General features: G+C 51.3%; 1 protein-coding gene across 1 annotated transcript in view; it reads left to right on the forward strand.

Annotated features, from left to right (window-relative positions):
• Positions 1-13,050, forward strand: part of NLGN2 (neuroligin 2) — a 498,268-nt gene that overhangs the window by 202,136 nt on the left and 283,082 nt on the right. The window lies entirely within an intron of this gene.

Here is a 13,050-nt window from a genome sequence, read left to right on the forward strand (position 1 = left end):
ATGCTCGTTGCAAGCCCTCACGGCCCTACCGTCCACGCGTCCTGTGATATGGGTGCTCGTTGCAAGCCCTCACGGCCCTACCGTCCACGCGTCCTGTGATATGGGTGCTCGTTGTAAGCCCTCACAGCCTTACGGTCCACATGTCCTGTGATATGGGTGCCCGTTCCAAGCCCTCACGGCCCTACCGTCCACGCGTCCTGTGATATGGGTGCTCGTTGCAAGCCCTCACAGCCTTACGGTCCACATGTCCTGTGATATGGGTGCTCTTTGCAAGCCCTCACGGCCCTACCCTCCACGCGTCCTGTGATATGGGTGCACGTTCCAAGCCCTCACAGCCCTACCGTCCACGCGTCCTGTGATATGGGTGCCCGTTCCAAGCCCTCACAGCCCAACCGTCCACGCGTCCTGTGATATGGGTGCTCGTTGTAAGCCCTCACAGCCTTACGGTCCACATGTCCTGTGATATGGGTGCCCGTTCCAAGCCCTCACGGCCCTACCGTCCACGCGTCCTGTGATATGGGTGCTCGTTGCAAGCCCTCACAGCCTTACGGTCCACATGTCCTGTGATATGGGTGCTCTTTGCAAGCCCTCACGGCCCTACCCTCCACGCGTCCTGTGATATGGGTGCCCGTTCCAAGCCCTCACAAGCCTACGGACCACGCGTCCTGTGATATGGGTGCTCGTTGCAAGCCCTCACAGCCTTACGGTCCACATGTCCTGTGATATGGGTGCTCTTTGCAAGCCCTCACGGCCCTACCCTCCACGCGTCCTGTGATATGGGTGCACGTTCCAAGCCCTCACAGCCCTACCGTCCACGCGTCCTGTGATATGGGTGCCCGTTCCAAGCCCTCACAGCCCAACCGTCCACGCGTCCTGTGATATGGGTGCTCGTTGTAAGCCCTCACAGCCTTACGGTCCACATGTCCTGTGATATGGGTGCCCGTTCCAAGCCCTCACGGCCCTACCGTCCACGCGTCCTGTGATATGGGTGCTCGTTGCAAGCCCTCACAAGCCTACGGACCACGCGTCCTGTGATATGGGTGCTCGTTGCAAGCCCTCACAGCCTTACGGTCCACATGTCCTGTGATATGGGTGCCCGTTCCAAGCCCTCACAGCCCAACCGTCCACGCGTCCTGTGATATGGGTGCTCTTTGCAAGCCCTCACGGCCCTACCCTCCACGCGTCCTGTGATATGGGTGCACGTTCCAAGCCCTCACAGCCCTACCGTCCACGCGTCCTGTGATATGGGTGCCCGTTCCAAGCCCTCACAGCCCAACCGTCCACGCGTCCTGTGATATGGGTGCTCGTTGTAAGCCCTCACAGCCTTACGGTCCACATGTCCTGTGATATGGGTGCCCGTTCCAAGCCCTCACGGCCCTACCGTCCACGCGTCCTGTGATATGGGTGCTCGTTGCAAGCCCTCACAAGCCTACGGACCACGCGTCCTGTGATATGGGTGCTCGTTGCAAGCCCTCACAGCCTTACGGTCCACATGTCCTGTGATATGGGTGCTCGTTGCAAGCCCTCACTGCCCTACCGTCCACATGTCCTGTGATATGGGTGCTCGTTGCAAGCCCTCACTGCCCTACCGTCCACATGTCCTGTGATATGGGTGCTCTTTGCAAGCCCTCACTGCCCTACCCTCCATGCGTCCTGTGATATGGGTGCTCGTTGCAAGCCCTCACTGCCCCACCGTCCACGGGTCCTGTGATATGGGTGCCCGTTGCTCGTTGCAAGCCCTCACTGCCCCACCGTCCACGGGTCCTGTGATATGGGTGCTCTTTGCAAGCTCTCACTGCCCTACCGTCCACGCGTCCTGTGATATGGGTGCTCGTTGCAAGTCCTCACAGGCCTACCGTCCACGTGTCCTATGATATGGGTGCTCATTGCAAGTCCTCACAGGCCTACCGTCCACACGTCCTGTGATATGGGTGCCCGTTCCAAGCCCTCACAAGCCTACGGACCACGCGTCCTGTGATATGGGTGCTCGTTGCAAGCCCTCACGGCCCTACCGTCCACGCAGCCTGTGATATGGGTGCTCGTTGTAAGCCCTCACTGCCCTACCGTCCACGCAGCCTGTGATATGGGTGCTCGTTGCAAGCGCTCACTGCCCTATCGTCCACGCATCTTGTGATTATGGGTGCTCGTTGCAAGCCCTCACTGCCCTACCGTCCACACGTCCTGTGATATGGGTGCTCGTTGCAAGCCCTCACGGCCCTACCGTCCACGCGTCCTGTGATATGGGTGCCCGTTCCAAGCCCTCACAAGCCTTACGGTCCACATGTCCTGTGATATGGGTGCTCGTTGCAAGCCCTCACTGCCCTACCGTCCACATGTCCTGTGATATGGGTGCTCGTTGCAAGCCCTCACTGCCCTACCGTCCACATGTCCTGTGATATGGGTGCTCTTTGCAAGCCCTCACTGCCCTACCCTCCACGCGTCCTGTGATATGGGTGCTCGTTGCAAGCCCTCACTGCCCCACCGTCCACGGGTCCTGTGATATGGGTGCCCGTTGCTCGTTGCAAGCCCTCACTGCCCCACCGTCCACGGGTCCTGTGATATGGGTGCTCTTTGCAAGCTCTCACTGCCCTACCGTCCACGCGTCCTGTGATATGGGTGCTCGTTGCAAGTCCTCACAGGCCTACCGTCCACGTGTCCTATGATATGGGTGCTCATTGCAAGTCCTCACAGGCCTACCGTCCACACGTCCTGTGATATGGGTGCCCGTTCCAAGCCCTCACAAGCCTACGGACCACGCGTCCTGTGATATGGGTGCTCGTTGCAAGCCCTCACGGCCCTACCGTCCACGCAGCCTGTGATATGGGTGCTCGTTGTAAGCCCTCACTGCCCTACCGTCCACGCAGCCTGTGATATGGGTGCTCGTTGCAAGCGCTCACTGCCCTATCGTCCACGCATCTTGTGATTATGGGTGCTCGTTGCAAGCCCTCACTGCCCTACCGTCCACACGTCCTGTGATATGGGTGCTCGTTGCAAGCCCTCACGGCCCTACCGTCCACGCGTCCTGTGATATGGGTGCTCTTTGCAAGCCCTCACTGCCCCACCGTCCACGGGTCCTGTGATATGGGTGCTCTTTGCAAGCCCTCACTGCCCTACCGTCCACGCGTCCTGTGATATGGGTGCTCTTTGCAAGCCCTCACTGCCCTACCGTCCACGCGTCCTGTGATATGGGTGCTCTTTGCAAGCCCTCACTGCCCCACCGTCCACGGGTCCTGTGATATGGGTGCTCTTTGCAAGCCCTCACTGCCCCACCGTCCACGGGTCCTGTGATATGGGGGCTCGTTGCAAGCCGTCACTGCCCCACCGTCCACGGGTCCTGTGATATGGGTGCTCGTTGCGAGCCCTCACGTCCTACCGTCCACGTCTCACGTGATATGGGTGCTCGTTGCAGCTCTGCATTCAGTGGCAATCCACAGGACAACAACTGCTGGACACGCAACAGTGCATGGTATACCTTACTCCGGCCTTGTATCCAACAGGCTAGAAACAAAACATTATATTGCAAGAAAGAGCAAAACTAGCTCAGTGCTTAATTTGAGCCAGTGGATTACGGTGTTCAGCACCAGCATTTACTGACTCTAGTGGCAATCCTCCACATGGTGGTATTGTCTTTCTAATTTTGAGATGAGCACAACAACAGTGTTTAGTAAGTCAATACACATATTATAAGGAACAATAACAGTGGCTCACCCCATGTTGGCCTGTTTATTTCTTTACAATGTAAGCACTGACTCCTTCAACAGGGGCAATGCCCAGGGATGACTGGCAGATATTCTGTTCATTCCCCTCACCACTGCTTCATTGCCTGCCACCAATACTACCTACTCATCGCTCAGTTCCCTGTCCCCTAGCCTCCTAGTCCGGTCTACCTGATACAACTCTAGGAACGCATCTTGTTCCTCTCCACCTTCCAGTCTTCTGGCCATCGCTCTGCAAACCAATGTTCCTTCCAGAGCACCCTGCAGCCTCCTGCAGCCGATGCAATGGAAACACTTCCCTAGCGCAGGTGACTGGTTCCTTGGACAGCCGCGTCATCCCCCGTTACAGCTGTCCAGAAAATAAAGCCAGATCCGCATATTTTTGTATACCACGTCTGCACGATATGTGATATCTAATATATTGATCATTATGTAAAGCGCTCCGATACCCTTTCCTGGGTCTGGCTAGCGCTATAGAAAACTCTAAAAATAAAAATAAAATAAATAAATAAAATCCTGCCAGAAATTCGTTTTTTGTTGTATAGTTCGGTTGTACGGCATTACAACGCGGGCTTTTACCCCGGATGCCGTAACAACGCTATTTTTACAACGCGAGTCGTTACAACGACTTGCGTTGGGGGGCGCTGGATAGTGGAATAGTTTAATTTTCTATTCCAACTCCAGCCCACGTTGACAGTAGGGAAGGTGTTGGATAGAAAATTAAACTATTCCCTATCCTACAGCGCCCTCCAGCGCAAGTTGTTGTAATAGCAGCGTTGTAATAGCAGTGCGGGGTAATGCCTGTGTTGTTATGGATGTTTCCCGTATAGTTCTGTTCATCTTCTCCTGGCCATCTGTCTACATAAGGTCCTGCCTGGACTCACCCCTCTGCACCTGAAGTTCAGTGACGAAGGACCTCCTGCAGCTTCCGCAAGTTACAGTTCTTATGGTCCGTCACTTCCTATGACATATTCGTCAAGTACGGCAAGTTGTCCGCAGGCAAGCAGGACCCCATGGCAGTGAAATCCGCTGTGATGCAAAGGCACGTGATAGATGCCATTGGTGTCTCCATCTTCTCAGGCAGCAATGGTCCTCCAAATTCTGCAACCACCTTTCCAGAGTGCGCACCATCCACCAGCCTTCTCCATGACTTCCAACTCCCCTTTCCAATTGAAAAGCACCACTGCAGTTCAGCACTTGCTGAGAAGTTGCAACTTCTCTCAGCCTCTGGTCAAAACACAAGCTTCAAGTCTCAGAGATGGTGCAGGCCATCGAATACCCCATTGGTGTTGCTGTCTCAGAGAAGATCAATTATTGAACCTGGATCTCTGATAGCTAGAAGTCATCTGGTTACTATGGTAACGATTTAGAAGCCGATTGTATGTCATCCCTTCCCACTTCTGCTCCTGAGCCTCATTTCCAGAAAATGATCAACATACTCATTGACTGAGATCCCTTTGGGTCAAGGAAAATGGAGCATCAGCTGAAATCCACCCTTTGTCTTCTTCAGAATTATATCCAGTGGTACATTTCCAAGACTGGGAGTGGGGAGGACTGCAATGGCCGTCCATTTACCCCCTTGATGGCCACCACTTTTGCGGTGTGTCATCCTGGAAGAGGAGACAAGGGAAGCAGAATCTTAATCTATGAGCAGTGAAGGGATGAGGTCGCCGTCATTAACCACATCTGGTTATTTGTCACCTCCCAGGATTTTGATGGGTCTAGTTCTCTCCTAGCCCTAAACTCTTCATCGCACTGGAGTCAAGTACCCATGCCAAGCTTCCAAAAGTGACCTGTGCCATGACATCCAGATACTTGCACAGTGCTACGTTGCATTCCCGGTATTTGTTTTGCAAACAACGCTGGTGTACATGGTGAACGCTGCTGTACACGTGTCAGTGTTGGTGGGCAAACTTGGCCATTTCATCAGTTTCCTCGATCACCCTTAAATCCCTCTTAGCTCTGTGCCTTCCTATGCAATAACTTGAATATACCAACATATCCCATGGTCCCGATGTTTCTCTTTGACCGCCCCAAAAGGAGCCAACAGAAGGTGCGGCAGTGCCTACTTAAGATGGTTTGTTCAGTGATATGGAGACGGCCCCACTTGTGTCTTTGACTTGAACGTGCTCGTGTGCCACCCCTTTTGTTGTGGCACCACAATGGCCCTTACTTCGCCTTCATCTGTACCCTATTCCTGGTGTCCTTGACCCTATTCTGTACCAGTTCTATTCACTCAATTCAATCAATTCAAGTTTATTCATGACTCAGAACTCCAAGGAGGTCCACACGAAACAATGTCATTCAAAGTAAAACTAAGAACATCGGGGGATATAAGCAACAACTTGTGAAAATTATCGCAAAACGCGCTTAGCGTGTTTTTTTTATTGCCGCCTATCGCTGGATATTATTGTGGAGATAACACGCTATTAACAACGTTTATCTCCAATGCAATAAAATATCCAGCGATAGCAGCAAAATGCGTGAATATCCCTGGAAATCCAGCAATATTCACGCATTAACGTCATGGTGGACTTAGCCTGATAATCCACCTCCCATTGTTGAAACAGGTAAGTCATGTTTTTAGCAGGTGTTAAATTCTAGCGATAATCGTGGGAACGCCTGCCTTGCATGTCATTAGCGATAATTATCACTGGCATGCAAGGCGACAGGAAACCGGCCGCTATCGCCAGAAAGCTGTCGCTAACGCCTGTTAGCTTGCTGATAGGGCGATACAAAAATCACAGCTATAGCGGCAAAAAGTGCCACTAAAGCGGCGAAAAGGCCCTTGGTAATATGCCCCATTTTTCCTCGAAATCATTAAAAATAATTCATCAAATTCATTAAGACATACAAGTAATTAGCGTCGCTATACCAATATTCATACTGAAATCAGTAAGATTTAAAAAGCATTTAAAAAAGTTTAAAATTCGAAATAGAACAATTGATTCGGGGGATCAAACAATAACTGTAGGGCTTCTAAGGAAGATCATACCGACAATTTCAAAAAGATAGGTCTCAACCATTTACGGCATCCAACATGAGGGCAGGACAAATACAAAGAATGTGCTTTAGATGTTGAACACCATTCTGACAAAAATTACAAATGTCAGAAGTACCATACCATTTAGAGGCAAAATATCCAATCGCAATAGTGTTCGGAAACATCTAACCCCATGGGGCATATTCCATGCCACATACTGTTAGAATTCTTTCCATTCCAATGGTATCTTTTATCCTTAGGTAGCCCCTTTCCTTACTACAAGCCTCGTTGTGTAAGTAAGAACCCAAAACTAGCGAGGCTTGTTTTAAGCAGGCTTTTAGTTGGAAGACGGGAAGAGAAAGCACTGAACTATGATCAAGCCTTAGTAGATCTCTGACATATTTTTTATTCTTGTAGAATAAAGTTTAACCAAGTGTACCAGTTCTGTGTCACCGTGGCTACCACTATCCCGCCCTCTACCTTCTGTTCTGCAGAACCCAGGCTCCTGGCCATTACTGCTACTGACTGTCCTCTTAACCTGTCCCACGAATACCAATTACGCCCTTCGGAAATTCTCAAAACTAAAACTCTGAGTGCACTCAACACCTTCACGGTACTCATCCTTAAAAATCCTGCCTCTGCCCCCATCCTTTGGCCTGGATGTCCCTTTGTTTCCCGCCAACCCCCAATCCATAACATACTCTCATCCAAGACTGAACCCTTGAACAGCAAACTCCCTGACCACCTGGGTCTCTTTTTACTGTCCTCCCATCTCTCTGGTGCTCAGCCCAGTGACAACCGCCTCTTGCCCTTTGCAAGGGCTGCTGTCTCTCAGACTGCTTTCCTCTCCAGTCTATCCCTCTTCTCTCCTGTAGACTCTCCTTCACTCTCCTGACTCCTCCTCCGAGGCGGATGTCACAGTCCTGGCCACTGAAGTGGCCCCATCAGCATCAGTAGACCTGACCGGCTCACCTTGTTCCTTGTTAAGGTCATCAGAAAACTTCCATGAAGGCTCTTCTGTCATCTAAACTCCTATTGGCACACAACCTGGTGGCTTCCCATTGGCTCTTCTGGCACCATGAGGCCCCTGACCCCTGTCCCAGACACCTTTACCACTGTTCTACCTCCACTTCTAGCCCGATCCTCCACCCCTTCCTACTCTTCCCAGCAGCAGACCCACATACTTTCCCCCTTCCAAGTCCAATCTTCTTGAGATGGGTGGGTCTTCTCCACCGCCACCCTCTCTATCTGCATCATGCTCGGGAGCCGCATCTTGCTGCCTGGCTTTTTCCAAAGTGCCAGTAGGCCATCAACCTGACCTGTCTGCTTTGAATCCTAGATAGGCCACCGGGTGAGTGCCTACAAGCCGGCCACAGGAAAAGAAAATGTAGTATTTCCAAAGCAAATTTTTGCATCAAAGTCTGTTTCGCTGCCAGTGTCGGCATCTCCAAGATGAGGCGGACCCTTTGGAAATGCTACAGTTTCTTTTCCGGTGGCCCACTGGTGGGCACTCACTCCGTGGCATCCTGCTCCGGTGCACGTATGGGTAATGGGCAGAAGCTCATGGTTCGACAGGCAGAACGCAGATGGAGACTGGACTATTGTCCCACCTCCAAGTCCCGCTACGTCCTTCTCCTAGGGACCTACAAAAAAAAATCATAGAGACTAAGAAAGCCTACTTCTCGGCTAAAATTTTGGCGGCTGAGAATCAACCCAAGGAGATTTTCGCCATCACCCATGACCTGGCTTTTTCAGACAGGACCTCACTAAAGCCCCTCCTCTCTCAAAAACTTTGTGACTCGCTGAACTCCTACTTTATGGAAAAAATTGCGACAATCAAATCTAACATCCCCCCCTTCCCCCCTCTTCGTAGATCCCCAGCCATCCCCTGCCCCAGCCTCTCTCAATTCTTTTCCTCCTCTCACTGAGGAAATTTTTCTCTCTCTTCTTCCGAAAATTAAATCTGGTTCTCCAGCAGATATCTGCCCTGCACACATCTTACGGCAGATCTACTCTGTTTGTACCCTGCCTCCTCTTAGGTTTCTTAATGACTCTTTGGCTCAGGGGGTTGTGACTCAGTCACTCAAATCCGCCTCTATCGTCCCCATTTTAAAAAAACCAGGAGCCGACCCCTCTGCTTTGGCTAACTATCGCCCCATCTCCTTGCTACCCTTTTTAGGTAAGGTGCTGGAGCGACACGTCACCTCTGCGCTCAGCTCCTTTGTCGAGGAAAATGGGGTGTTGGCCCCTTGCCAGGCTGGGTTTCGACCTAAGCACTCGACAGAGTCAGTGGTGGTGTCGGTGCTGGACATCCTCAGAGAAGGTATGGACGTCGGTCAACCTCAGGCGCTGGTCCTCCTTGACTTGTCCGCCGCTTTTGACATGGTGGACCATTCCATCTTACTTTCCCGTGTCAGGGTGGCGGGCATTGGAGGCTCGGCCCTCATCTGGCTCTCATCCTTCCTGAGGGACCGGACCCAGGCGGTTCGTCTTGGGGAGTTTTCAGCTGCCCCCTGTCAGGTCCAGTGCGGGGTGCCTCAGGGTTCTTCTCTGTCTCCTTTATTATTTAACCTCTACATCTCTCCTCTCATCTTTGCTCTCCAGCAGCTGGAGGTCACGGTATATAACTATGCCGACGACCTCCAGCTCATCTTCAATCTGTCCTCTTCCTCTGACTCTATTTCTAATTTTCAATCTATTCTATCTTTCATCAGGGACTGGATGAACTTCAACCACCTGAAGCTCAATCCCGACAAGACGGAACTTGTGGTTACGGGTGGTTGCTCCAGTCCCTGGAACTCTTTATTTTGGCCCCCTTCCTTTGGCTCTCCCCCCACCCCAGTCCCCTCTGTCAAGACCTCAGGCATCAAGCTCAATGACAAACTCACTATTCACTCCCAGATAGGTTCGGTGGTTTCTTCTTGCTTTCTCACTCTCCGTACTATCCGCTCTATTTCTCGCGTTTTTTCTTTCTCTGCACTCAAATTGATTATGTCCGCACTGGTCCTGTCCCGCCTGGACTACGGGAATGTCCTGTTCAATGGCATCCCTCAGTACAGTTTGCGCAAGCTACAACTGGTTCAGAACCAGGCGGCCTGCCTTGCTTTCGGTCTCCCCAAATTCCACCATACCTCTCCCCTGTTGAAGACCCTCCACTGGCTCCCTGTCCGGGAACGCGCCTTGTTCAAACTAGGCTGCATGGCTTTTCAGGCCAGGACTGGCCTGGCCCCTATCTTTATATCTTCAGCCATCAAAACCTATGTTCCCGGCAGAGACCTTCGTTCCTCGGCCCAACATCTCTTAGTAGTCCCTCGTTACAGGAAAAAAAAACAGGGCGGTTCTAAATTCTCTACCCTCGCCCCTGTGTTCTGGAACTCCCTTCCCTTCCACCTCAGGTCCCTCACCCAGTACTCCATTTATCGCAAATCCCTCAAAACATTTTTGTTCACTCAGGCCTTTCTGTCTTAAACTCTTCGTCCCCTGCCTCAGCTTATGTGCTAGCGGTTGACTCCGCCATGTAGGCTGTCTGCTATCTTAGCGCCAAGAAACCGTTCTGGTGTATGTCGCGCTTTACAAATACTTTAAACTTAAACTTAAACTTAATACGAGGTCCTCCTACCCTGAAGACATTGCCAGGTAATATGTAATGACAATGAAACAAGTCGGCATTCAACTTAATATGGTCTAAATATGACATTGTGTTTTTAACTATGAGTGTTGGCATTTCCTAATTAAAAACAAAAGCTTATTCCATTGCAACTCATTTTTAACTTTTTTCTTGGGTGGAAGAAGCTTCTCCTCCCTCTGTGGGGACCTCTGTGGGGTTGTGGGGGTGTTGAGATGTGTTGTTCACAAAATACAGACACACACACAACATTCTTCCACACATTTTGAGGTGTTGATTACTCCCCATGTATAGGAGAGGTGCTGATGATGATATAGTGAGCAAATTGGTGCAAACTTGCCAATCTCTCCCTGGTGGTTGCTTAGGTGCGGCACTCCCTATGTTTTTCTTCTAAGGGTGTTTTATAGCTGCACTCTATACTTCCCTCGGCACCCGACTTTTAGTTTTTTCGTCTTTACAGTACTCACACATAGGAATGTCTCTTGAGATGTAGACTAGAGATTGCACTATCTTAGATATAGATGAAAACATGTAAAAAGGATTTGATGTTTGTGCCACACCAAGGGCTTCCGTTCTCCTCGTTACTTCCTCTTTCTATGCGTGCTGCATTCTGCAGCACACACAGAAAGGGGAATATGCTTCTCAGGTTTGTTTCTGTGCAGGAAGGTGGCAGCCCACTCTGCCACCCCAGTTCAGACATGGCCATATGCAAATCAGTCTGACCCTGTGCCTCATGGGTACAGTCCAGCCCAAACTACCAAGCCATGCCTTCCCTGGATGGGAAACAAGCTTCCGAGGACCGGTTTCTGGCATTGCAGCCGTCTTCAGCGCGGCTTGCTTGAATCCAGTGGCAAAGTGAGCAAGGGACTCACGACTGAGCATACCCTGCCACACTTATGGCGGCCAAAAGCGGTACAAAAGGGGGTGGTGATGGACAGAGCATCTGAACCAATCAAACACTCACACCCAGTCAACAGATCTGGGTTTAATCCATCACCATTCTTTAGCCTACTCTGCCACCCCAGTTCAGACATGGCCATATGCAAATCAGTCTGACCCTGTGCCTCATAGCATTAGGGCTAGGCTGCCAAAAGGGCACAGGCACAGGGGAAAAAGCAGGAATGTGTCAAATGTTCTTAAATATGGTGTGTTTCTACCCTTGCCCTGTCACACAGCGCAGTAAAATGACTTTCTGTGTTGCACTGCATTACATTTTCGTAAGTATTTCCCCCCCCCCCAATGCCTCTTCGAACTGCAGCTGTGCAGGAGGGTGGTCCCCTCCATGCAATTCCATCACACCAAGACCTGTTCCAAGTGACACCCACTGCTGCCCCATAACGGCGCCAGGGAAGCCTGCAGCAATGCCCTCCTGAGGCCCCTTCCAATGGCTTCTAAAGCTTCCTGGGGGGCCAACCTCTGTGTCTCTGCCCTTCAGCCCCACCACTGTCTGCTGCTCCCCTCCCCCACACTGCAATGGAGACACACAAGGGAGGCGAGAGGACAGCGGCAGGTGACCTTCCAGGGGTCACTGGTGCCAGGGGGCTCCACTTCCTTGCCCCACAGCCTGGTGACCCTCTCATTCAATGCCATTTTTGCATGTGCCATTTTTGCATGTGCTGTGCAGACGGATTGTACAGTTCCTTTTGCGCATGCGCGGCATCCAAGTATTGTGAAGAGGCCTTATGTCTGCCTGGTCATTCGCGCCTATGTCCCCCAGCCTCTCCCAATATCCACACACGGAAATGTAAATGTAAATGTAAATGTCGGAATTTGTAAAGCGCACAGCTACCTCCACCGGAGGTGTCCCGGCGCTGTCCGTATACCGCTTGGGAACCCTTCCTGGCTTTCCTGTGAAATGTCCACTCCTGGGCACCCCCAGGGTGATGCCAGGCATCCCAGCGCTTTTGGGGCCGTTGTGGAGACTAAGCAAGCTATTGCCCAGAGTTGCAGCGTGGGACCCATGATCAGAACAGGCACTGAGGCGAGACTATCCAGTCAGGGGAATTTAATGAGCCGGAGACCCGCCGAGGCGGGAATCGAACCCTGTTCCCTGGCCAGAGCTCTGCATCAAGGTCTGCCTGCTCTAACCATTGAGCCACACTTCCCCACACTCAGGGCCACTGTCAGAGCTGCTGCCCAGGGCAATTAGAAGGTGGTTGGAAGTGAAAAGAGGTTAAAAATGAGCTACACAGTGCAGTGAATGTTCACATTTATGTAACGAGCATAAGATGCATATTCTCACTACTGTAGTTATGATACATACCTCCCTATGCTTCCTAGAGACCACAGAGTCTAGGCATGAACTTTCATTTAATAATGGATTCTGGAAATTGTAGGCTTGGTTCACTTAAACCAATTTGACTAACACACTTGAAAACAGTGATTTATGGATGTGTTAAAGGAAAGACCAGCCTTGAAGTATGTGATGTCTGGGGACATGGAACATCAAACACTGACTTAGAAAAGGGCTTCTGTGCTGCTGCCCGACTCCGGACTGATTCACTGCTAGGGCAGTGCCTAGAAGAGGGGGACAGCATTGAGGCAGGGTCAGTCACATGACAAGCTTGTCACACTGCCCTGTAGAATCATCCTCTCTCTTCTGTTCTAAGCAGACTCTGCCTCTGAAGTTATCCAGACTTCAAAGTCTCTCCTAATTAGAGGTGGGCGGAATTTGCGTAGTGGCACTATGCAAACCTCCGCAAAACGGTAAAAAATCTCTGCGAGCA

This window comes from Lissotriton helveticus, chromosome 12, assembly GCF_964261635.1.
Source record: "Lissotriton helveticus chromosome 12, aLisHel1.1, whole genome shotgun sequence".
Classification (NCBI taxonomy): domain Eukaryota; kingdom Metazoa; phylum Chordata; class Amphibia; order Caudata; family Salamandridae; genus Lissotriton; species Lissotriton helveticus.